This window comes from Bacillus rossius, chromosome 15 (assembly GCF_032445375.1).
Source record: "Bacillus rossius redtenbacheri isolate Brsri chromosome 15, Brsri_v3, whole genome shotgun sequence".
NCBI classification, from domain to species: Eukaryota; Metazoa; Arthropoda; class Insecta; order Phasmatodea; family Bacillidae; genus Bacillus; species Bacillus rossius.
In genome coordinates, this window is record NC_086342.1 from 2,152,327 (window position 1) to 2,179,828 (window position 27,502).

General features: G+C 40.6%; 1 protein-coding gene across 2 annotated transcripts in view; it reads left to right on the forward strand.

Annotated features, from left to right (window-relative positions):
- The first annotated feature begins 8,191 nt into the window (after positions 1-8,191).
- LOC134539344 (oxidative stress-induced growth inhibitor 1-like) overlaps positions 8,192-27,502 on the forward strand; it is a 63,911-nt gene continuing 44,600 nt past the window's right edge. Inside the window, exon 1 of one of the 2 annotated variants that reach the window (XM_063381292.1) lies at positions 8,192-8,517. The gene's annotated coding sequence lies outside the window, so the exon portion shown is untranslated. Of the gene's footprint in view, positions 8,522-27,502 lie in introns of both variants that reach the window. The other variant, XM_063381290.1, reaches the window with a different exon arrangement.

The window sequence follows — 27,502 nt, forward strand, 5'->3', positions numbered from 1 at the left end:
ATTCTGATTCGTGTTCGTGGTGTCCGCAGGAACGCAGCAGCTCTATACGAAGACCCTAATTCTATGGAATTACGAAGAATCCGCCGAGTTTTATAGGCAGGTGCCCTCGTCGTTGAAAAGAGCTTATTTGTTAACGTAGTTTAGAACAGCGATGTGCACAAATAAAAAAAAAATAACTTTCTGTGGTTGTGTACTCAAATAAATTCATGTTTAATAATTCTGATGATTTAATTAAGTTTCTGAAGGTTTCAATTTATGAAATAAAACATTTATGCTCCTGCTGAACTCTGGTTTATGCTCCTGAGGTAAGCTATTACCAAGAATTCTGTACTCAGGAGTACTGCAAGTTCCAATAAAATATAGTTGTATTCAAATAATGTGAATATTTCTAAATAAGTAGATAAGCAAATCTCACAAAACTAGCGTCATCTATCATCTTACTTGAAATTCCGGCGATGTCAGTATGAATATGTAGGTATGTATCTTTTAATTTGACATCTCCAACACTATCATAGATTTAGTACTTAATTTAAGATTTTTAAAACGCCTATTTGCAAATCGTTGTTTGAATATATTTCCAGTATTAGATGCGCATATTAAGCACGGTAAAACAAACAAAAAAGTGACATAACCAGGTTAACTTTTCTGTGGCTTTAAAACCAAATAAATAAAATGTTATACAATAACTTCATGTTTGTAAGCACACGCATATTTTAACTAAACACACTCTTTTAATATCTAACATTTATTTCAAAATAACTTTACCATCGACAGTGCAAGCTCTTAACATATTTTTTTACTAGTCTATAGTTATATAAAAATATTGTACGGCGGGACTGTAAGTTTGTTTGCAGAAAATCAACTAAAAATTGCCAGACTAGTTATACAAACTATATTTCACTGTTATGAAATTACACAATTCATGTTGAACGAACAACATAAGAACACATAAATTTGTTCGTTACCGAGGTTAGATGTTACTACACGTACTGCACGTGTTATTATTGACACACGAAACTACAGTAAACTCGTGGAATAACATGCCAGTGTTAAAAAGACTGCAGGTTATCTCTCTACCACTCTGGTTCTGGGGTAGAGCGCCTGCCTTGTGACTTGTAGGACCCGGGTTCGCGCCCCGGCTCCTCCAAGGCGGATTGCCCAGAGAAAATGCCGCCATTACAATCCCTTGTAACAAGTCAGGCTACCAAAGAAACGGTGGGTGGAACAGAAAAAAACCTACCAGGTGGCTTCCAAATGGGGAGCCCGTTTCTTTTCTTGGGCTCCCCATGCGGTGGCTATTCCGGGGGTTTCTCCGGGGGAACGGAGTTTTACAAAATATATATATATTTTTTAAAGTTTTGTAGTGTTTTATTTTTTAGTAACTTTTATAAAAAAACTCAAACAAATATTTTAAAAAAATGTTGCGTTTGTACATAAAATATTTGAATTAAGTGTGTATCAGGCAGTGAGTGGTTGTATACTGACGTTGGGTGTTCAACCATTTATCGGTACATATTTTCTTGACAGCTCGAACGTAGTGAAAAATTTATAAGTTTCTCGCTCATTCAAGCTAGGCCAATTGATGAAAAAAAAAACCAATTCAACATTCTAGAATTATTATTTCAGTAAATATTTTGGCAAATAAAAACATTATTTCGCTGAAAGGACACTGACTTCACAAACACAAGGAGGCCAATTGTGAAATTTAACCCAGGCCTTTTCCCTACAACTACCACTTTCATTTCTCTAAAACTAATACAGCATTTGGATTACAAGACAATATAATTTTTAAATTATATATTTTGTTTGCATCATAACATGTTTTTAAACATAAATCAGTATATAAATAACTTACATATGATATTTTTTTATATTTATTTACAGACATAAAATCTATAATATTAAAATTTAAACTACCGTATGCTTTGCTTCCAGACACTAAAATTCTCACTTTGCCTTTTCACCAATTGGTTTGGGGTTTCAAATCGAAAATTATTTATAATTAATATCGATAAAATAGCCTACTGCCCCCCCCCCCCCCCCTTTACAACGTGTAGTCGTAAGCCACACGGGTGTGGCAGCAATATTTTTATTTCTTTTTTTCACTGGGTGGCAGCAGCTGATTACATTAGTTAAATTTTCACTTAAATCTAAGATGTGTATTTTTTTCATTAATATTTTTTAATGTATTTGTATGTATTTATTTAAGGTTCTAATATTTCGGACTTGTAATTAGCTGTGCCATAATTTTCTACGATATTCGAGCTACCAAATCATTTAAATAATGGTTGTATACCAGTGTTGAGTTTATCAGTATATATTTTCTTGAAGTATTATTGACAGTTAAAATATAGTTGTGTAGAATTTAAGAATTCTTCGAGAAAAAAATATTTATAGGCACATGAATTTTATTCCTAAAAAATATAATTTCTGTAAAACCCCATCGTTTTTAATCAGGAAGATCATCTTTAACACACACGTATTATATATATATATAATACAAATCATTGTGTACCAAATATAATTAAAATATTCTATTTATTTGAACATGAGCAAAGCTTTTGATACTTTCCAACACAATCTTACTATTAAAAAATTATCAATTTAGGCTTCGTCGAGCAATACGTGGTGTGTGTATATATATAATTAATATATATAATTATATAATAAATATATAATTATATTTTTTAGGAATATATATATAAGTTTTAATTATCTTACATATAGATGCTTTGCAGTCAAATTCGCCAATGCAATTTCATGGTATTTGATGTTCCACAAAAGAGTAGTTTATCTCCACTACTCTCTAATAATTAATAAATGATATTCCAACTGTAATCAAGAATTTATCCAGAAAAGATGCTGATGAAAAAATATATGATTGGAAAATATGTTTGTCAAACTATTCAGCAAGATATTTCAGCTGTCAAGATCTGGTTGTCAAGTTAACCAACGTCTCTGAATTACGATAGTGTTTATTGTATAACCTTTAGTAAAAGAAACTAATTCAATTAATTAGAATTATAACATGGTAAAAAATAACATTAAACATGGTGTTCACTTTTAATACCTTCGAGTTATATTGGATGCAAAGCTTTTTTTTATCACCAACATGTAGATAATACTATTAGTTGCACTTGAAGATCTTCTTAGGTCTTATTAAATTTATAACTTTCTCTGCATAAATACCTGATTGTGTACTTTTTTCTTCAAATTGATTAGCTATAAGGTAGAATATTGTGTCGTAATTTGGAATTAAATAACTAAATTTAATTGTAATAGAATTGATAGTATGCAGAAATAAAATCTTAAATTAATATTATAAAATTTCAGGCTTTTGAATTCCTTTTAAATAAACTACATTCCTATATAAATTTAATTTTCATTTTCTATTTATTAGACTTCAATCAGTGATGCACATTTTATTATATACGTTTTATTAGCATGTTTGATGCTTCGGACTATCTCGATTTGGATTAAGAATTTCAACTTGCAATTATAGAATTAGTGACACTTTTAAAACCATTAGTAACTATAAAATTTGTAAAAAATTACAATTCTTTTTGAATAATCTAGAAACATTCATTGGTAAAAAACTTAAGCAAAAAGTTATTTAAAAGTTTTATAATCTACATAAGTATTTATTTTGTATACACCATTTTAGTTTCTGTTTAAGATTTTTATGAAAACGAAAGTAACCAATTAGTTAATATAAACTTTTCAATCTGTGTGTTGTGTTGTTTCGTGTTTTGTCGTAAAGTTATTGATATGTATCAGTGTTAAGTCTTGCGTTAATGTGTTTTGGTTGTTATTCTATGTACTTATATCATACCTATTTTTTAATGTATGTGTCATATTTCGTTTATAACTTTCGTAAGGGACAAAAAATTGAATTTCAATTTGATCTGACAGTTTGAAAGAAGCAGAATAGTATGCTACGCATAGTAATATTTTTTATTTCGTAATATAAAAATTACTTAAATTTTAGCAGAGTTATTTTTGAAAGACTGCAAACTTGTGCGAAGCCCACCAACATTCAATGTACGAGCCTGTGCTGCTTTTCCTATGGTAACAAAATACACTACACAAAAATATCAGCATCTTAAAAATACATTTTGTAGACTTTAAATAATTCAATATGGATATTAAAAACCTTAATATCTGAGTTTTTTTTTGTGTTCTATCACCCTAATAATGAAAACATTACATAAGAAAACCCTTGAATATTTTCGTTGTACTTGCACTTATTAAATAATGATCTACAATTATTTCAGTGTGCAAAAATGTAAATTCTATGAAGCTAAGTTACATTACGAATTTACGAGTAAAGCCGTTTTCCTCATTCCGTGGAATGTATAAGAAATGTTGGCAGAATTCCCCTTCGTCCATTTTTGTTATGACAGTCTTCCATTATGGTACATTTCTGTCGCCTCCGTCAAAACAGGAGGAAAACTGCCATAAGGAAAAACTACCATACGTATTTTTTTTTTTTTTTAAATCGTCGTATTAAGAATACAGTGCTGCACCCTATAATAAATTCTTGGAAAAAAATTCTTTCTTCTCGTCCGCGATCTGGAACTGATTTGTTTTTGCAACTATTACCGTCAGAAGCGCTATCTGTAGCTTTAAAGTTAACCTGAGAAACTGAGGGTTGACAGCGCTACCTACCGAGTATTCTATGCAATACTTGGAGAGCAATGCCGCTGCACTCTTTCCATGGAGTGTATAAGGAAATATGGCAGAATTCCGTCTCGTCCTTTGAAACTATGGCAGTTTTCCGTTATGGTACTTTACTGCCTTTTTCGAAGAGGTCAGGCGGAATACTGTCATTATGGTATATTTCCAGTAGGGTAGTCTTCCGCCCCCCCCCCCCCCCCCCCCCCGAAAGGAAATACGGTTCTGTCTTCTAAAAAAAAATTTTGTGCTCATAAGGTCGAGGCATTCAGGGAATTGGCATCAAAACAGCTACGTCAATTTTTTTTTCTGTCATTACTTTTATTTAAGGGCTATTTATGAAATTTTAGCTCGATACCTAGCGTAACATAATGAGCGTAAAAAGTTGTACAAGTGAGACTTGCACACCTTTTTACACACATGATGTTAAACTAAATGAATATCCGTTGAAAATATTTGTGGCAAAACTTTAAAAGCAAGGGAGGTATTCAGTAAAAGTGTTTTAGAAATAATCCTTATAAATAAGTATTGGCAAAAAAAAGAAATAATATGAGACCGAGTCTTAACTGCCAAGGTTCTAAGCCGAGATGTTCCAAATTAAAAATAGTACTCGACTTGCGAGAGAGGATTTCACGGGGACCTCTCCCCTCCCCTTCGTGCTACGTCACTGACCCAGCTTGCAGCAATGTCTCAGTTTGTATTTTACAACAATGGTCGGCCGCACGTCGTCCCTTGCCCGTGATTGGGCAGCCCTGGCGGGACCTCGCGACAGCAGGAAGTGCACCGTCATCGCTGCGGCAGATGGTCTTTGACTTGCGCACAACGTCTCCCGAGGACAAGTCACTGCCTGTTCTGTAGGTGCTTTAGTTATTTCATAGTTTTTTTTACAAGACTATAGAATGATCATAGTTCTGATGGTCTGTACGTTTTTTTAATCATCACTGCACCTTAGTCCTTAAGTTTCTAATTTAAAAAAAAAGGCAAGTTGAGGTATCTGGGCCATGGTATTTAATTTCTCGTAAAACATGTGAGGGGAATTTCACTTCAAGCGGTTGGCAGCACTGAAGAACAATGGCGTCTCCCTTCAACAACCTGCCTCATGTCTCTCAGTGTTGTGGCTTTCGTGTAAGAATATTTTGAATTTTGTATTCAGCAGTTTCCATAACAATGTGGTGTCATTTTGAATTAATGTAATATCTACAGGTTCACTTAAGCGTTATCGACATTATAGTTAGTTCAGCATAATTTAGAAGCATAACAGAACCTTGAAATGTTACTGTCAGAAAGTTTTCTAGGTGGCCCAGTTACCTCCAAAATATTTTAGAAAGTGGGCCAGGTGCTTGGGGTATTTAAGTCCACCTTGGACCCAGTTACCCCAGCATGTTCCAGTTACCCCAGCATGTCCTAATTATCCCAACATGCCCCAGTTACTAGTAAGCACATTAAGTACCATCATTATTGTTATTTTTTATCCATTACTGAAATTATTTAGTTAATTTTTTCCTTGTGAATTACTATTTTAAATGAAATTCGGGAGCAGGCAGCACATATACAGCAGTATGCCGCAAAAGTTTTCAAGAACTGTATTAGAAGTGCTTAAGAAATAAAAAAAAAAAAACTTGAAACAGCTGATAAAAATTGTAAATGACTTGTGACTCACTGTGATATTATTACATTGAAAGAATATAAATTATTGATTGAGAATGAAAACAATTAAAAACTCAAACAAGAAGGAAAAGAAAAGAAAAATGGAAAAGGTGAGAAACAAAATTTTAAAAAAGAAACGTAAAAATATTAATGAGATGAGTGTAGATCCGTGACAGTGACGGAGATTTAGATTTTATGTGTTATTCTAGCAAATAAATAAATGAACAAGGTGTGAACACAATACAAGTGGGGAAATATTGTATTGTTAAAGTTTACGGGAAATCAAAAGAAAATGTCTTGTATTTCAAACGTCATTTTCAAACAATGAAGTTTGTTGAAACAGAAGAATCCAACATTGCCAAAAAAATATGTAGATAGTAAGCGGTCAAAGTCCCTTAAAAGCAGCTCTGTTATATTTAAAGATATTATCAGCTTCACTGATGATTCGAGTGACTTATCTAACATTTATTAAGATTTTGTTTAACTACGTACTATATAGATTATATACTGTATTAGTACTTTGTGTTATTTGACTTAATAACTGACCCAATGTTTATGTAGGAGTTCCCTTCCAACGTCGATAACTCGACTAGGTGGGGAACATTTGACTTGATGTAACTTTTTTGTGGGGTTGACATGTTTGCCAACTGGCTTACCCCAATTACCCCAATTCAAATAACAATAATTTGTCTGAAACCAAAACTCTTATGGTCCAGTTGCTCCAATTTATAGGGTTAGCACGCTGTTTTCTCTTTCGGATTTTAAATGCATTGAAAAGAAAAATTCAAATTTGGATTCGACTATAAATATTTAAAGACTCCATACTGAATTATAAATAAAAACTATATTGGACATTAATATATTTGTTGGTGGTTCCCAGGCAAGTACATAGTTATTACCTACATGTCTGTTGTAAAATCATGGCTCAGTTATCCCAACTGACCCCTACTTACTTTAATTTATTAGTCATATTTAAAGACAACTAGGTGTTTTAACACACAATTTTCAAGCTTATTTGTTTATTAATTTTTTTTAAATGTTGTGCACTAGATCCTACAGCCATGATCATTCATATCATAATCAGACCATTATCAATTCCAAAGAAAAGCGTTCAGTCTGGTTTTTGCTCGTTACAACTATAACTTACAAATTTAATTTTTTTTATTTCCAGCTTGAGAAACAAAAGCATTACTACCTGATGTTACAATTATAATTACCTAGATGCATCATGATGAAAAAAAACGTAAAATATTAGTTGTACAGTATCTGTATAGTACTCAAACTGAATAGCAATTTTTTTTACAAATCACGGCTTTTCAAGGTTAGCAGCTCTCATAGTGTTGATCTCGGCCTTTTTTTAACTAATGCTAATACGTAGGGGGTTGTGGTAGCATACATAGCATAATATACCGTATACCACCCTAAAACTTTTTTTATACGATTTCAAATTGCTTATCTAATGGCTTTCTGAATTTATTATCGTTAAATATATGTTCAGACATATAGTGTTTTTGTTTTTATTAATAATTATTCCTTTTCAAAATGATCCTCGTTTCCATGGCTACAGTTTACACGAAGTAGACGACGCAATAGGCACCAGCCAATCAGGAGGCTGCATAGCTGGGCTCGTCGATAACCAACCAAGGAAGGTAGACTCGCAAGATATGACTCCACAATCCACCACCCGTCAACCAGGTGGCACCTTGCAAGAGTTCGCATTACTGCTTTGCCAATCGCGGAACTTGCGTCCTTGACCGTTATTTTTACTGTTAGTTTTTTTTAAATTTGTGCTCGTGTGTCTAAACATAACATCCTGCGAGGTGGTATGTTGCCGTAAATAAAAAAAAAGCCGGTCGCGGACCGCTTCTGTAACAGTACACTGACGAGTGGTGTATCTTGGCCCCGGCAAAGCTCTTTGACTCGGAAGCTTTCAGCTGTTTTCCATTCTAAGGGAAGGAAGGACTACAAACCTCGTAGCGGCAAGCGGCGTGCAGTGTAGCGGCTAGCGTTGCGGTAGTGCGGTGTGCTGTGTCGTATTGATTTTGCTGCAGTTGTTATCTCCCGATTAGCGAAACTGTTTATTGTTTATTTTTGTGCTGCGTAATCTCGTCAGCTGCGAACCGTGTGACGAATTTGCTGACTGGTCAACTGGAGCAACGAACGCCGTAGTCTTCACGCCGACTTTTCAGTCTACACGTAGGTAAGTGCAACGGTTTTTTTTAGAATATTGATTTTATAATTATTATAATATTAGTGGCAATGCATGTATTCTGCAGCCGTCAATGAGCTTAAGGCAGCAAGCCGAATGAACACAATTTGACCCATTTATCGCGGAACCTAGATGACCGTTGGCGTATGATTTTTAAATTTACGTGCATTTTTGTGTATAGCAAATATTAAAATCACAAACTATAAAATTGGCCTTAATTTTTTGTTTTTGAATTTGAGTACTTTGTTTTGGTAAATATTTGTGTTTAATATTTACGGTTAACTACCACCTGTTTTTAAATTGTATATTGAAAACTGTTTATAATTTTGTAACCGTGTTAAAATGTTTCTAAGACGGACTGTCTCGATTAATATATGATCTTAAATAATTAGTTTTCACGAATCTCAACAGATGTTAAGGGCACGCCGTCACATTATTTATAACGTAAACACTACAAAACTAAGCCGTTACATTAAAGCGTGTTTTCATTTGGTAGTAGTATTAGTTTCTTTAAATTGTCGGTATAATAATGCACGAGTATCGTGTTAAAAATGTTTCCATAATAAGGCATGGAGTATGTAATTTTTAAGAATTGCGAAATATATATTTGCAATATAAAATAGTCTACGCATTCGTGGCAATACACATGCGTGTTTATTATTAAAATTTATTATAAAATGCTTTATTTTGTTTAAACATTACGAAATTACTTGTTTTCAATACAAATGATTGCAAGCCTTTAGTTCCAAAAAAAAAACTACTCTGAGCCGTGAAATTTTTAATGTCTGTAATAATTGAGTACTCGGATTTATTAATTTTTTTCTGAATAAGGCAGTTGGGATTTCACGAATTTTATATATTGCCAAATTTTTTACTTGTTTGTATGTTGGTCAACAATAGGTATTGAGTTGTCAGGTGACTAGCTTTTGAACACGAAGTAGCATTTATAATAAATCCTACTGTTTTCAGCAGATTCCGTTATTTAGGGCTCGGTCCAGAGTAGCAAGTAAGAATCCTTGCTACGTAATCTTCCTTGCGATTCGCATTTATATAGGTTGGGGAGACAAAAATAAAGAATGTTTATGACCATTGTTAAAAAGTTGCCTTTTGCTCATTCATCGATCTTCAAATGATCGTAGCGGGATTTGCAAAACGTTACGCAACGTCGGAGGTAGGACGGCAGCGCGCCGTGCATTGAGACAAGCCAGGCTGCATGATGTTTAGATCAGAGCGCCTTGGTTGTAGACTATTACTGTACACAACCTAGGCTTTTCCGCATCTGTAGTGCAGTTCAGAAGATACAATCCTGAACTCTTTTGAGTTGTCGCCAAACTCTTGTCAAGAATAAGCTAACACATGTCTCAATATGCTAACAATTGCTACTGGCGTAAGACAGGTTAGGACTGGTATACAACGCGATACCGCAACAATAGTGATGTCACCAGCATTGCGACGGTTACGTCATCACCACCTACCTTCTTACAGGACAAGCGCGGGAATATGAAGGTTTTGGGCGGGGGATTTCACATATTTGTTTTGCACAAAACGCGTTTAGAAACTAACTTTCGGGTATCGTATTATATACTACAGCCCTGTTCTAATCTAGAACATGATATACCTAACGTCTGTTCCCTACTGTATCGTAACGTATGCTTCAATCCCACCCGGTTTAGTTAATTTTGCGATAGCATTTTTACATAATTTGTTTATTAATATTCGGTTTTAATTTAAACGTCTCCGGGAAATTAAGAACGTATACGAGACACGTTGTATGAAAAAAAAAAAAATTTACCGCGTCAAAATAGTTAAATTTTTACTTTCATAAACTCGTTAGTACCTCACCTATCAAATGACACGTCTAACATCGCCAAAACTAAACCATACTTATTTTATTCTCGTATTTCCCTGTTCTAGTACTATATTTCATTACAACATGACATACTTTACGTTACTTCAACTATCTCATATTCATTGGCCAACTTCCACGACGTCATACATCCCCCTTTTTATTTCGTCACATGATAAGTATTGGTCATACCAGGTATCGTGTTTTTAACGCAACCCGGCAGGTTTTTAGTTGAATTTTCTGCAGCTGTCTTGTCAGAAGTCGAATTAAAAAATTTCAAATTAGCTGGAATGATTTACTTTATATCGTATAAAGACATGTAACTTTAAAAAAATAATAATTTGCTTAGAGATGAAGGCCTCCTCATGTTATTGAAACCGTCTGTGGAGCCATAGTCCCCGTGTGTTTCCGGAATAGCGCCAATGTACGAAACAATGGAACCGGCAAACAGCCAAGACTTCTCGGTAGACCACTAGTGTCGCCCTGGTGTCGAGTGACGGAGCTTGTTTGACGTGAAGGCCTGCCGGTACCTACGTGGCTTGTGGGAAGGGGGGGGGGGGGGGGTGGAAGCTGGCTCTAATTGCCGGGACTGAGACCTCGTTATTTGAAGTAGTTTCAGGTACATCCGCTAGATAGTAGCTTGTTAGATTGCCCGATAAAAAATTGGTTGTCTGTAAAGTCGGTTTACGGACGATAGTTTAACGTGAAAACGTCATAACAAAACATTGATGAAATGATTCCATAGTTTTATGAATGAAATTGAATCATTTTTATTGAATTATCACTATTTTGTATGGTTACAAAGGATGAGTGAAATGAATCTACAATTTAATTGATAAATTTACTTTTAATAGCACTCATTAATTCAAATATGTTTATAACTTTAACGGAGAAATTATTTTAACTAAATTTATACATGTTTTCTCTTTAACTTCTTCCAATCTGTGTTATTCTGTTAAGGATAGGACAATGATAGGAAAAGTAGGAAACTGATGGGAGTGTTTCAAGTTGAATGTGCCTCGAAAAAGTCAAATCGATGGTTGTTCCAATCGAGTGGAAGAGAGATAGATGCGGCGCAAGCGTACAATGAGCGTAACGGGACAATGTGCGTTACGGGATACTTTTTCGTGCGTGCAGCCGGCGTTCATCGATTTATTAGACGTCACGTCAATAATACCTTTGAATATATATATTGTATAGAAGTCGCCAGCCCAGGTTAAAATTTCTAATACGGTTTTGAGGTAGTTGGTTAATTCACCGCCGCAATCGCCACCATCTCTAGGGCATCGACTTGTGGTGGTCCCTAGCGGACAAGTGTCGAACTCTTCAAACACCCCTTCCCCCTCCTGTTGAACGACGTTGAGCTGCAGTGAATGATGGATGAGGGGTGCGGGGAATGACAGCGGGCGACAGCGCTGCGCTCTAACGTGTAAATAACAACTAAGACGATACAGGGCGTTACGGCAGCGCACTGCAGCGGTGAAGTTCCCAAGCTGCTCATCATACGCTTCTGAAAAACGTAGAGTAAATCCTATCCACTCGCGACTTCTATACAGTATATAGTATATATTGTTACGATCGCGTTTGGCTGCAGTGCTTGGCGTCGCCGCGCTCGTTCGGCCTGTCTGCGCCCCCTTCCACCCGCATCCTCTCCCTGGTATCTCGTGCCATACTATCTCGCGACATCCTGACCTTCGCAGCGCGCACCTGCCTCAGATCGAGTTACTTAAAGAGGCCGCACTGCGGAATAAAAGGACTCAGACATGTTTATCGGCGCGTTTTGTGGGAACCCGATGCTTGTATCGTTTATCGGCGTTCTTTGAGCAGCCATCGCGTCCTTCGAGGACTCACGACGCGTTTCTGGGCATTTCGACGGCGAAGGTCGCGCGATATCTCGGAGATATGCTCGATTGTTCTGGACGGGAACCCAAGGGCTATATAAGGAGGTTGGGCCGACCTTTGAGTTGAGTTCACTGGGGAGTTCTCCCGCGGCGGAGTTTCCGGGCGATAGTGCCGCGGGTGCGGCAGAGTGGCGAAGTTCTTGGACGAAGGCTCCAGGGCAGGGAGTGAGTGAGATCAGTGGAGTCGGGAGTTTCCGGGCGATAGAGTCGCGGGCGCGGCGGAGCCCCGAGTGAAGTTGCGAGCGAGGCGTCGTGTGGGATCTCGGCGAAGGGTGTGACAGCGGCGGCGGAGTGCGGCGACGGAGTCCCGCGGCGGAGACCCACGAGGGGTGCTGCGGCGAGAGTTGCGCCGGAAGTGCGGCCCAGCGAGGTGTGTGAAACGAGTGACTGGGGAATTTACATTTCTTTACGTGTAATTAATTATCTGACAATTTAAAAGATTATTTGTAAGTGACAAGTAGTGGTAATAAATAAAACTGTGTGTGTGATAAAAATCTTTAATTGGGCTATCCTTTACGAACCCCCACGGTAAATCGTAACAATATATTCAAAGATAATACCGAACAGTTCGCTGATTTTCCGAAGAAAACGAGAGCGTTATTCATAGCTCCGAGTTGCGTCTCTTTATCTCGCTTGCCGCGTATCGCCCCCCCCCCCCCCCCCCTTCTCGGCGTGTGTTGGAGGGAGGGTGAGGGGAAGGTCTGGGGCCTCGGCGACTGACGAGCTGCTCTGGGAAGCCCCTCGCGCCGGCTTTCCTGGCGGAGTGTTGGCGGCCTGCCAGGCTCGGCGAGGCCTCGGCCCGGTCCCAGTTGCGCTCCAGACCTTGCAGTCGGCTTCCTCGCCCGTCGTCTGTCTGTATGTGTCTCTGTGTGTCTCCTCAACCTCTCGACATAGCCGTGCGCTCGCCAGCAACATGCCGCGAATGGAAATGGTGTATCTATTTCCCGGTTCTTGGAACCCATGTTGGACCACTGGCAACAGTGTCAGGCAGGGGCGTAGGAACCGGGAGGGGGGGGGAAGCCAGGGGGGACGTGTCCCCCTGAACTTTTTGGGTGGAGGGGACTGTCCCCCCCAACTTTCTAGACCGTGATATTTTTATTTTATAATATTATTCTGCCCAACTTTATTTGTAATTTCTTCACTCATCAAATTTCATCTTAAGGAAACAATAATAATTTTAACATCGATGTATCCAATGGTTGGATACAAAAACTGCTTAAAAAGCGCTATTTTGCACTTTTAAAATTAAAATTTTCCGGTGGAGGACCCCCGGACCCTCCCGTCTTAGCAAGAGGGGAAGGGGTTTACATGACATCAAAATCATTATTTGTCCCCCCCCCCCCAACTTTATGAACACAGCTACGCCAATTGTCAGGCATGTAAAAGATCCATCTCTTCTAACCAGGACTACGCCCTAACGTGATCAGTTGCCTGGGGGGAGTTTTGGTGTATTCATGAGGTGTGAATCTGATAATGTGTCTGTCTGCGAGTGGGGGGGGGGGGGGGGGGGGGGTCCCTGGGTCGCGGCTCCACATCTCAGCCCTCGGCGCACGGCAGTTGGTACGAGTCAACGGAACGGAAATGTGAAACAAAATACGGCGGACCCACCTGTAGCAGCGCAAACCCGTGTATAGTCACTTTCGTTAACATCAGGGGACATAAACCAAACGTATTGGTGTGCCCGATCAAACTTTCGTGGTAGGTTACGGTATTATGTATTCTTATAAAAAAATTTTTACTTGACATTTTATGTATAGGATTTTGGCAATACAACGGTAAAAAAAAATAAGTTTAGTTTCTGTACTTTCTGAAATAATATATATATTTTAAATATTGTAATTTCAAAATTTAACTATTAAAATTATGTGAAGTAGCTTGGACAATCCAGAAGCCAAGCTACTTCAGACAATGGCCGTGAAAGCCTGCGAACATTATTATTAAAGTTATATGTTTTTTCTTATATATTTTGTGTGCTCATTGAAATTTAAACACTACGCTATTTCTTTAAATGAAGTTCGTGAAATCGAACTTACATTTAAACACTGATAAATATCACACGGGCCATGAAAATTTTTAAATTAAAAATTTGGTATATAATGTAGACGTATGTCTGGTGGGATTATTGTTGTTGTGGAAACAAAATAGAGGGGTGGGGGGAGGGCTACCCAGGATTTCTGCCCCGTGCGAGGTAAAGCATAGCTCCTTCCCTCGCCGAACCCCGCACGTGGACTCCACGACGCGGCCTGATTGGCGGGTTTCGCAATGCACGCGCCGGCAGGTTCGAGCGGATTGCGAAACGGATCAGCGCACCTTCGGCCTTGACGCCCGGAGCTTACGTCGAGGTGACCGCCGTCTGTAAGCTCTGTAAGCTCTGTAAGCTCGGCACTGTTCGTGGCTGTTCGCTGTCAGCGCCTCCCGTTTCAGGACACGACTTTACATTTGCAGCAATCACAGATCAGTTGGTAGACTTCCTAAGTGGTTTAACTCTCACTAAACGTGTGTGTATGTGTATGTATATATATATGTGTATATATATGTATATATGTATATGTATATATATGTATATATGTATATATACATACATATATGTATATATACATACATACACACACATTCATACACATATATATATATATATGTATATATATGTATGTATATGTATGTATATGTATGTATATGTATGTATATGTATGTATGTATATATATTTCAGAATTTTTTTGCGTAATTATCTGCCGAAGTTACTTTTTTTTTACGTTTTCGTGGCAATAAAATAAGGATAACCAACTGGAAAACGGGACTAAAACTATTTACGTTTTTAACTGCAATTATATTGGCTACTTCATTTTATGTTACTTGACTGTCAAAATCCTCGCAAATTCTACAATTTTTTTTTATGCCGGATAACATTAATATTTTCTCAAAAAGAATTATAATTTGAATTAGTGGTATTCAACGTTTATAAATTACCCCCTTCCCCCCTAAAAAAAACACTCGATGCATTTTAAAAACCTACGCACGTCTAAATTGCATTTAAACTATAAAATGTTATGTTATCACGCTATTATGAGATTTAACATAACAATGTACATTTTATTTGTATTGATGAAGAAACTGGAAATAATTTGTTCTCATACTTCGTGTAAGTGCCTGAGTGTCGCCCGAACTGAGGATATCCCGTGCTCTGAAGCAGACGCGAGTGTCAGCCAGTTGCGTGGGTTAGGCTGGCAGCACTGGCGCGCGCATCTGCAGCTGCGACAGCTATCGCCGCCGCGCCGGAAGCGGTCAGGAACAGGAAGAATGACCAAACACCGCTGGAATCTGTGACGTATCTGAGCACAAAACAACAACAAAAAACAATCCGGGCTAGGGTCTGTGAGTGCGGGAGAGATGCGAAATAATGGATTCGACTGGTGTTTTAGGGCATGGAAAATTATCTTCAGGCATAGCATATAATAAATTTAACTTAAGTCCTGAAGGTGATATATATAATATATATGTATGTAATATCCCTGTGGTTTTGGCGATGAATATATTTCATTCTTAGGTGCCCCCTCTACCTGGGAACATGTACGATGTGCTAGGCTTCAGAAAAAAATACGGCTCCAAAATATGTTAAAGATTTAATGATGAGATAGGGGCGAATAAGAAGTTCTGTTTTCCATATTTCGTTTTTGAGCTGTATTTTTAGGAGAGTGAAAATGGTCAAAACGTGTGTTTTAAGAAACTTTTTTTTTTTGGCATGAAACAGACCGTATTTATTCCTGCAAGCACTCAAGGGACTTTCATTGCACATTTTTTCTTCATTACTCCGCCATACAATTTTATCGTTACTCAACTCTCCACCGTTGCCCCATGCACGACAAGAAGACTGCGCGCCAGTACAGAGCCTTGCACTTAGAGGCGACACCGCGCTAGAAGCACCAGTGAGCGTTGCACTTATCATCCCGCCTCACTGACACAGATACGCCCCTGACTAGGCGGGCCCCTTTAGATTTACTGCAAAAAACACACACACAACGCACTGATTTTCTTTGCATTCAAGGTAAACCTATTAAGAAGTAATACGCTTCGCCTTTCAATAATAGTATTTTTTTTTTTGGCTAGCGAGTTGACAAATTGTAATAATGTCTCGATCTACACGTGATGGTGACTCGAAATGATACCCGCAACCCAAGCTCTTGTCGAGAGCGAGGTGAAGTAGAGATTCCCTGGCGCGCAAGCCACTCGCTCTACACCAGAGACGAGCTGGTAGCGTGACTCTAGGGGCGCCTTTGCCACTCGCCTGTGGCTGAGAGCGCCAACAGTGAACCACTCACCGGGGGAGCTGAATTGTTGCCCCTTGGAAGGGCAGCCCTTCAGGATTTTTCTGACACTGGTTAGTTTAGGTTAGTTTAGGTTAATTTAGGTTAATTTAGGTTAGTTTAGGTTAGTTTAGGTTAGGTCAGGTCACTTTACAAACTAACCACTGTCAGAAAAATCCTGAAGGGCAGCCCTTCCAAGGGGCAACAATTCAGACAACCTTTCAAAAACACCACTGTCAGAAAAATTCTGAAGGGCAGCCCTTCTAAGGGGCAACAATTCAGACCTTTCAAAAACACCACTGTCAGAAAAATCCTGATGGGCTTCCCTTCCAAGGGGCAACAATTCAGGCAACCTTTCAAAAACACCACTGTCAGAAAAATCCTGATGGGCTGCCCATCCAAGGGGCAACAATTCAGGCAACCTTTCAAAAACACCACTTTCAGAAAAATCCTGATGGGCTGCCCATCCAAGAGGCAACAATTCAGGCAACCTTTCAAAAACACTACTTTCAGAAATATCCTGAAGGCTGCCCTTCCAAGGGGCAGCATTTCAGTCGCCCCCACTCACCGACTCCCACAACGTGGTGACTAGTGCACTTTGTAGACAACTTTATAATTTGGAAATACACGAGTGTTATTCTTGTATTTCAATATGAGCCTCATGTGATGATATTCAGTGTTCACTTCTAAGGTGACGTAGTCTTGGTTTCTAATTGTTTTTCCCAACCACTTTTTTAAATATACATGATTTAATACTATAAATTTTGACTCCGTTTCAGCATATCATAATTTAACGGAATGCATTGTTAATAGTTCACAAATAGTTTCTACTTTTGAAATAATAAATAGTTGTTGTTTAGCATTAAACTTTTTTTTTCTATCAGAATGAACACAAACGTAATAGTTTTGTTGATGGACAGTATTTAATGGTTTTGGAAAAATCAAGTTAAATAGTAAAAATTGAAACCGACAGTTAAAGGTGACGGTATAGTAATGAAGCCGGGTGGGATCTCGCCCTGAGAGACGGGCTACAGCCGGCGTGGCGGCGGGGAACTCCCCTTGACCCACATGGGCCGCCTCGCCGCGACCTCTGGCTCGGCCAGACCTGGAGTAGTGGGTTTTGTGTGTTCGTCTTCTATGCGTTCGCGCTTCATTCATCCGATTGGGTTGAATCTTGGTACAGTTGTTTTTGGAACGTGGTACAGTTGTTGTTGGAACTTGGCACAGTTGTTGTTGGAACTTGGTACAGTTGTTGTTGGAACCTGGTACAGTTTGTTGTTGGAACTTGGTACAGTTTGTTGTTGGAACTTGGTACAGTTTGTTGTTGGAAACTTGGTACAGTTTGTTGTTGGAAACTTGGTACAGTTTGTTGTTGGAAACTTGGTACAGTTTGTTGTTGGGAACTTGGTACAGTTTGTTTTTGGGAACTTGGTACAGTTTGTTTTTGGGAACTTGGTACAGTTGTTGTTGGAACTTGGTACAGTTGTTGTTGGAACCTGGTACAGTTTGTTGTTGGAACTTGGTACAGTTTGTTGTTGGAAACTTGGTACAGTTTGTTTTTGGGAACTTGGTACAGTTTGTTGTTGGGAACTTGGTACAGTTTGTTTTTGGGAACTTGGTACAGTTTGTTTTTGGGAACTTGGTACAGTTTGTTTTTGGGAACTTGGTACAGTTTGTTTTTGGGAACTTGGTACAGTTTGTTTTTGGGAACTTGGCACAGTTGTTGTTGGAACTTGGTACAGTTGTTGTTGGAACCTGGTACAGTTTGTTGTTGGAACTTGGTACAGTTTGTTGTTGGAAACTTGGTACAGTTTGTTTTTGGGAACTTGGTACAGTTTGTTGTTGGGAACTTGGTACAGTTTGTTTTTGGGAACTTGGTACAGTTTGTTTTTGGGAACTTGGTACAGTTTGTTTTTGGGAACTTGGTACAGTTTGTTTTTGGGAACTTGGTACAGTTTGTTTTTGGGAACTTGGTACAGTTTGTTTTTGGGAACTTGGTACAGTTTGTTTTTGGGAACTTGGTACAGTTGTTTTTGGGAACTTGGTACAGTTGTTTTTGGGTACTTGGTACAGTTGTTTTTGGGAACTTGGTACAGTTGTTTTTGGGAACTTGGTACAGTTGTTTTTGGGAACTTGGTACAGTTGTTTTTGGGAACTTGGTACAGTTGTTTTTGGGAACTTGGTACAGTTGTTTTTTGGGAACTTGGTACAGTTGTTTTTTGGGAACTTGGTACAGTTGTTTTTTGGGAACTTGGCACAGTTGTTTTTTGGGAACTTGGTACAGTTGTTTTTGGAACTTGGTACAGTTGTTTTTTGGGAACTTGGCACAGTTGTTTTTTGGGAACTTGGCACAGTTGTTTTTTGGGAACTTGGCACAGTTGTTTTTTGGGAACTTGGCACAGTTGTTTTTTGGGAAAATGGCACAGTTGATTTTTGGGAACTTGGCACAGTTGTTTTTTGGGAACTTGGTACAGTTGTTTTTTGGGAACTTGGTACAGTTGTTTTTTGGGAACTTGGTACAGTTGTTTTTTGGGAACTTGGTACAGTTGTTGGTGGAACTTGGCACAGTCGTTGTTGGAACTTAGTTTCGTCCTTCACGACGTGAGAAGCCGGGGCGATGCCGGGTACTTACACTCGTGTTCAATAGGTGTCGATGTCGCTGGTTCTAGCGCGGAACGCACGCAGTGACGTCTCGGCTGGTCATTCTCTCGCGCGCGACCTACCAATATTTTTTTTTTTTTTAATGTTAAAGCTGCGGGCGTACTCATTTTTTTTTTACGTAATCTTGTTTGGGAAATTGAGGCGTAATGTGCGTCCTGGAAGAAAATGGGGAAAATCGACATGCAGTTCCCCGCCCGAGGCAGGGTCGGCATGGATGGAGTGAGGCTGACTCACAGGAGCCGGCTGTCCTGCCCGATGGACAGACCTGGGGGTCGGGGCAGCGACGGAATAGTTCTCCGGGGTTAGCTCCCCCCCCCCCGCCTCGAATCGAACACACGTCGCCTGGCGGGAGGCGACCACCGGCCTCCATTTGACTGGACCTGGCGCCTCGAGCGTTGACTCCAAGAACCGTCTCGCGGGACACCAGCACAGCTTCCAAGGCGAACACCACTTCCCCTTCCTTCCCCCTCTCCACCTGCAGCTCCGCTTTGTTCGCAGCGGATCACGTGACTCTGGACTAGGCAGTTCCGGCATTTCCTTCCAGGGACGTAAATCTGTGGAATCAGCAAGGTGCGGCCCCGAGAGTATTGCCCGTTGGATAGGGTACTTGTATGTTGTTATCTTTGAAAGATTTGTGCAATGGGAGTGCATGACTTGATGTAAGCTTTTGGACATACGCTATTGCTAAGCACATGTATGTCTGTTTTGGAAAACTAAGTATTGTGTTTGTTTCGTCTTTTCCGTTTTGTCGTGTTTTTGTCTCGTTTCAACTGTTGTGCTGAATTTTTTTTTGGGTTCAATATTTTTGTGCTGTCATCATTTGTGGGATTTTTTTTTCGTTCTTAGTCAATTTTTCTTTGTTTGTTGACCATATTCCTGTTATGGAATATTATGTGGTGTTTATATCCTGTTGACAACAGCAATTTTTTTGCTTAATTTGTGTTTTTGTCTTTTGGGTATTTTTTTAGTTTTCTTCTAGACATACATGTGCTTAGCAATGGCGTATGTCCAAAAGCTTACATCAAGTCGTACTTGTATGTTGTTTACTGCCCATGTGTGTGCCTAACATGCATGCAATAAGCAGAAAGCTTTGAAAAACACAGAAAGTTATCCATAAAATACAGTTATGATGACAGTTTACTTTTTTCCAGCCCCCGTTTCGCAGTCACTAGATTTTTTTGCAATCGCAAGCAGGGCCCCCAACCCCCTGCTGTCTTCTTGTGTCTGAAGCTCATTCCTCGTTCACAAGGACGTCTCGCTGTATGCGCGACGCGCCGTGGGAACTCCCCTTCAGAGTTACTCGTGACTCCAGAGAACGGGGACGCACCACAACGCCGAATTACCACAACGCCGACAGCTAGAAAACTGCTGTGTATCACAACGCCGAATTACCACAACGCCGAAAATGTCATTGCAGGACTGCCACAAAGGTTAGGTTAGGTTAGACTAGGTTAGGTTAGGCTAAGTAGATTTATGCTAGGATAGGCTAGGTTAAGTTAGATTAGGTTATATTACGCTAGGTTAGGTTATATTACGCTAGGTTAGGTTATATTACGCTAGGTTAGGTAAGGTTAGGTTTGATTGTGGTATTTCGGCGTTAAGGTGCATTTCAGAAACACACACAAATTCATTCATTTGTTATTTCGGCGTTGTGGAACAGTCGGCCTTGTAGTCAATTTTGACATTCGGCGTTATGGTATTTCGGCGTTGTGGTAACGACCCCTCCAGAACTACAGCCGGGTTACTCTACTGGCAGGCGTTCCCTGTGTCATTATTGTATTACATTTGTAACTATTTATCATGTTCATTACCTGTGTTCGTATTGTCGGAACTTGTACGTTAAATCGGGTTAAGTTTAGTATTGTAAGATTATTCAACGTGATTTTGTGTAGTTGGCCAAATCCTTAAGTATAAGATAAGGCTAAAAACTTTAACTTCTCCATAGTCATTGATAAATATATAAAAAAAAATACGTGTGCGTCGAATCCACGCGTGACTGAAGTGAAATTTCTTGCTTGTTGTGTTATTATTAAGTATAGGAAACATAGTTCTCTTTTACTGAGGTTGTGGATAAAAATTTATACAATTATGCTGTTGCGCAAATATGCAAGTGTAAGAGTGTGCAGGTGTGCAACTTTGCGAGTGAGCTAGTTCGAGCAAGAATGCGATTGAGAAAGTATGCAAGTGTGCCAGTATGCTGCGTCATTTCCACCTCTCCCCTGCCGTCTCCTCCTCTACTGGTTCCCCCACCACCTACCTAACTATTCCCCTCGTGCGATCGGAATTTTCGTAACGCTCGAAAACTGTAGCCTCCTCAGCAAAGATGTTTCACTTCAAAAATAAAATAATAAATTGCATTTTCTTCTATCGGGTCGTTGGTAGTAACCAGCCGGCGCACCTTCTCACCTGCTCGCTCGCAGCGGCGACTTGCTCTTCAGGACTGTACCTGGGCGTCGCGCCGTGGGAACCACACACAACTTAGAACAGCCATAACTTAGAAACCTCGAAAAAATCCACTTAACTTAGAACTGTCATAAGTTAGAACGATAATAACTTAGAAACACGCAACTTAGAAACGCGCGACTTAGAAACGCGCGACTTAGAAACGCGCGACTTAGAAACGCGCGACTTAGAAACGCGCGACTTAGAAACGCGCGACTTAGAAACGCGCGACTTAGAAACGCGCGACTTAGAAACGCGCGACTTAGAAACGCGCGACTTAGAAACGCGCGACTTAGGAACGCGCGACTAAGAAACACGCGACTTAGAAACGCGCGACTTAGAAACGCGCGACTTAGAAACGCGCGACTTAGAAACGCGCGACTTAGAAACGCGCGACTTAGGAACGCGCGACTAAGAAACGCGTGACTTAGAAACGCGTGACTTAGAAACGCGCGACTTAGAAACGCGCGACTTAGAAACGCGCGACTTAGAAACGCGCGACTTAGAAACGCGCGACTTAGAAACGCGCGACTTAGAAAGGGCATAATTCTATCTTGCATGTTTCTAACTTATGTTGTGGTGTGTTTCTAAGTTGTGACAGCACCCCTCGCGCCGGCGCGCTGCGTGTTTCGGGGGGCGACGGGAAGTGCCCGAAGGTCGCCCAGGAAGCGGTCCCCCGGGGAGATATGACGTAGCGACGTGATGACTATCGCAAGGCCGGGCGCCCGCGAGACCGTGACTCAGGTCAGCGCGACTCTGCAGCGCAACTGAAACCATGTTTGGTGCGACCCCGGACGCTATCTGTCGGCTCAGCTCAGAACTACTAGCAAAAACAGCTCGAGCGGGAGATTCAAATCCAACAAAGCCCCTGTTTGGTATTGGAAAAACAACTTGTTTTAATAAACTGCGCCCTGCGCGATGCTAGAAACTTGACTTCAATGCGTTCTAGCGGACGGTTGGCAACCATCGATACACTTGCTACTCCAAATATCCCGCAGATAGCAGCACTATCGCGCGAAATAAATGATGTAATTTTAATTTACTCGAGTCCTTTTTACAGTTTCGATTATTTGTTTTCATGAACATTCAAGTTTACAGAATGTACCTATTATAGGATAGCTTCGCTATCATGAAGTTACATTTGGCACAGTGACACGCTGGTACGTCCACCGTCTATCACAACTGTGACTATGTACGAGTTAATGGCGCCAGATGCGGTTCAGCCGTCGGGACGAAATCAACTAAAAAGCGAGCTCTGCGCATGCGCGTAATTTGGGCAACAGAACGGCAATGGATAGGACACCGATATACGTTCCCTAAAAATAAAGGACTGGCCGTGTCATATCACGCACCAGGAATACGGTCAGTGCACAGGTGCGGAATGTTCAACACCTGAACCCTTGTTTTTTTTTTTTTTTTGTCTTGGAGTAGCGACCTTTAAAAGACTTGTTCGTCGGCTGGCTGTCTCAGAGAAATTGTCCTATTTTTTTTAAGTCCTTAATGGCCTACCTGAGGTGCGTTGGTTAATTGTCTGTGTTACTGTGAACTGATCGCTCGCTCGCTTGTGAGAAGGACGTAACTGGCGCCGGGCCCGACAGAGCACAGACGCTGTTGGAGACGACACGTGTGTCACCGTCTGCCCCCCCCCTCCCCCTCCCACAGTGACCTCTTGGCAGTTGTCGGCAGGCCACCACCTCACCCCTCACCCATAGCCAGACGCAGTAGCAGACGAGATTGTCTACAGCGACTGTTGTCCTCGTTTGGTTTGGTTTTGGTTTTCAAAAATGCTGTTTATTCAATGAGTATTGCGATTACAGAGGCCGCAAGGCCAATAATATACAATGATAAGAATAACACACACAAACCTTGCGATACAAACAAACCGCAATTCCAAATGAAATTGTCTCTTCTTGCAGAATTGGTAACAGAGAAGTGCAAAAGAATAAAATGATACACATAATAAAAATACACTAGAAAAAGCATAGGGAAAAGTATATTTAAAAAAAAATTCGACTTTCCAGCAAACAGAGTACGGTGTACAGTCTCAGTCCGAATCAGTATTGCACTCGGTGAAAAAATCTGCCCATGTTTCTACTCTGACTGGTATATCAGCAGGATTCTCAATAAACCTGTGGAAAATTAGTGAAAACGCCTGTTGCATCAGTGAGATGTTGCCACTGAATTAAAATGTTGGCAATCGCCAGGTTCAAGTTTTAAGACATCTTAACAATTTCGCAGTCTATTTACACTGAATTTATAGCAGTTTCAACTAATTTGAGTGAGTGTAGAACGTATTTGAGTCGGCGCGATATGAAAGAATTATGTCATTTACCTGAATACGCTGTGATAATACGTTGTCGGCGATAGTGGGCGTATCTCAAGGAGCACGACCTGTTGGCGTGATAGCTACAGAACCCGCACGCTCAGCATGAAGGTTATCAACCAGCCAGATGTGTTGGTATTATGTTTGTTTAGCAATATTCGCTTTGCGATTTTTTCCTGGTGAGTTCTTCTCAAGCTATTATTTTTCCCTTGTACAGCTACGATTTTTTTTGCCATCAATTTGCTATCCAGTTGGCTTCCAACTTCACCACAGACACCCACCCACTCCATAGACTGATACTTCCGTGGTCGTAACCTCACACCTGACTTGATGTAAGTTTTTGGACATACGCCATTTCTAAGCTCATGTATGTCTGTAGAAGAAAACTACAAAAAAAAAAACAAAAGACAAAGAACAAAAACACGAATTAAGCAAAAAAAAATTGCTGTTGTCAACAGGATATAAACACCACATAATATACCATAACAGGAATATGGTCAACAAACAAAAACACAAATTAAGCAAAAAGTTGCTGTTGTCAACAGGAGATAAACACCAACCACATAATATTCCATAACAGGAATACGGTCAACAAACAAAGATGGAATATTATGTGGTGTTTATATCCTGTTGACAACAGCAATTTTTTGCTTAATTTGTGTTTTTGTTTGTTGACCATATTCCTGTTATGGTATATTATGTGGTGTTTATATCCTGTTGACAACAGCAATTTTTTTTGCTTAATTCGTGTTTTTGTTCTTTGTCTTTTGGTTTTTTTTTGTAGTTTTCTTCTACAGACATACACGAGCTTAGGAATGGCTTATGTCCAAAAACTTACATCAAGTCATGCACTCCCATTGCACAAATCTTTCAGAGATAACCTCACACCTGACCTAGCTGAAGTGACGAGGCAATGCTTGGAAAGCGAGCACCGGGCAGCGAACAGACGACGTGCAGTGCCTCCACGCAAGGCACAGAAGGCACAGAAGGCACAGAAGGCACAGAAGGCGCGCAGAAATGACCCAGACGTAAACACGGCCCGGCGTCGTGGATTGTAAACACCCGGTGCAGCGGCCTGTCCGGTGGGTGTTTACAGCCCGGCAATCGCCGCGTCGACAGACTGCACCTGGGGTCTTGAGAGGCAGATAAGGCTCTGATCAGCTGCTGGTGCGAACAGCAGCAGTCAGCGACCAGTGCGTCGCGGAACTGACAGTCATCTCTGCCCGTAGCGAGCCACCCGGTCCGCCTGCCTGTCTGTGCCTGTCTGTGCCTGTCTGTGCCTGTCTGTGGCGTCAAACCAGAGGCTCGCTAAGAGTCCCAGGCCGCGGAGTGCATCCCATCACCTCTTGGTTCGTGTCTGTGTGTACGTTTTTGTTGTGTTTGGGTGTAAATGATTCTGGAGTCTTTGGTAGGGGTCGGCCGTTTGTCCTTTCGGCTGTGGTGGAATGCTTGGTGTCTGGTGGAGTGGATGAATGTGGTGGAGTGGGGAGTGATCCGCTCCCGGAAGGAGGGGGGTGGGGGAGTATTTGGGCAGATACGGTGTCGTTCTCTCTCTCTCTCTCTCTCTCTCTCTCTCTCTCTCTCTCTCACTCTCTCATGTCCAGCTTACGCGCACGTCTACTTTCTGACGGCCAATCTCTTAACTGCCGTCTTGCTTGTCTATAAATGGTCACGTGGGCCGAATTTTGAACGCAGGGAGTTATGGCGCATGTAATCTAATTCAACCCGACAAAAAAAGACGAATTTCCCAAGAACGAAAAAAACGCGATATTTGGTTCGATCGAAAACAAGGGTTCAGGTGTTGAACATGCCACACCTGTGCCCTAACCGTATTACTAGTGCACGATCGGACACGGCCAGTCCCTTATTTTTTAGGGAACGGATTTTTTGGTGTCCTATCCGTTGCCGTTCTGTTGCCGAAATTACGCGCATGCGGAGAGCTCACTTTTTTAGTCGTATTTCGTCCACACGGCTGAGCCACCGTTGTTGAAGTTGAACAAAATTTGTTATTGTAAATAAGAATGAAATAATTAAGATAGATCACTGCTCGTCTGAATTATGTTTAATTGAAAGAAGTTATTAAAACGACGGAGAATTTTTGTCGCTGTAGTAAAATGATTGCATTGAAACCAAAAATGGGTGGAAAATAGTGCCGGTACTACCAAATATTTCAGCGTAATAATTTTGCTGCAGTGACAATATTCGCGGACAGGGGCGCAACAACAGGGGGGGGGGGGTCAAGGGTATTTTGCCCCCCCCCCCCCCTTCTGAAACCTTGACGTGGGGGCAAAGGGGGGCAAAAAAAGTGCTGTGTAATCAATTTTTAGATAGTAAAACTGCTTAAATAGCACCATTTTCCACCTCGAAATACAAATTTTCCCGGGGGAGGACCCCCCACCCCCCGCTTCAAAGGGGGGATCGATGATACTTTATAAAAAGGTATATTGCTCCCCCCCCCCTCCCTTTTGGAAATTTAGTTGTTGCGCCCCTGTTCGCGGAGGTTGTATAACATCATTCATTGTAACACTCGGTGTACCATCTTGTAAACTATACTATTTGCAAAAACTTCAAAGACGTATACCATCCTTGGGAAAAGCACTTCAGACCGCAAAGTCGTGTAGATGTTTGCAACGTATTTTCGTCGCTGTGTGAATCCTTCAGCCTAGGTTTGTCGGCCGGGTTGAAACTCGCCCCGCATTTGAGGAGCGATCCTGGATGAGCTTGCAGCGAGGCCATCGAGCTGCGCGACACCACGCAGGTTTCATCGTCGACGTCGGTAGGAGATAAAACTCGTGCCAAGCTGTTTGCAGCTGCCGCCATTGTTCGCGACCCTAGCGCAGCACGACAATGGGTGTTGTCTGCGTGATCCCAGGCGCAATGAGGCTGTGTGCCGAGCGCACGCCACACTGGTCCACAGGACGCCTCAGTTACACTGCAGTTCGCACTCGGAACATTGATACACCTTTTAGTGTAATACATTATCGCACTCCACACCATCCATAGCTCGGTGATAATTTTGAGAAAGACACACAGACGAACACAAAAAAGGCACACACACAGACGAACACAAAAAAGGCACACACACAGACGCACACTAAAAAGGCACACACACAGACGAACACTAAAAAGGCACACACACAGACGAACACAAAAAAGGCACACACACAGACGAACACAAAAAAGGCACACACACAGACGAACACAAAAAGACACACACACAGACGAACACAAAAAAGACACACACAGAAGAACACAAAAAAGACACACACACAGACGAACACAAAAAGGCACACACACAGACGAACACAAAAAAGGCACACACACAGACGAACACAAAAAAGGCACACACACAGACGAACACAAAAAGGCACACACACAGACGAACACAAAAAGGCACACACACAGACGAACACAAAAAAGGCACACACACAGACGAACACAAAAAAGACACACACACAGACGAACACAAAAAGGCACACACACAGACGAACACAAAA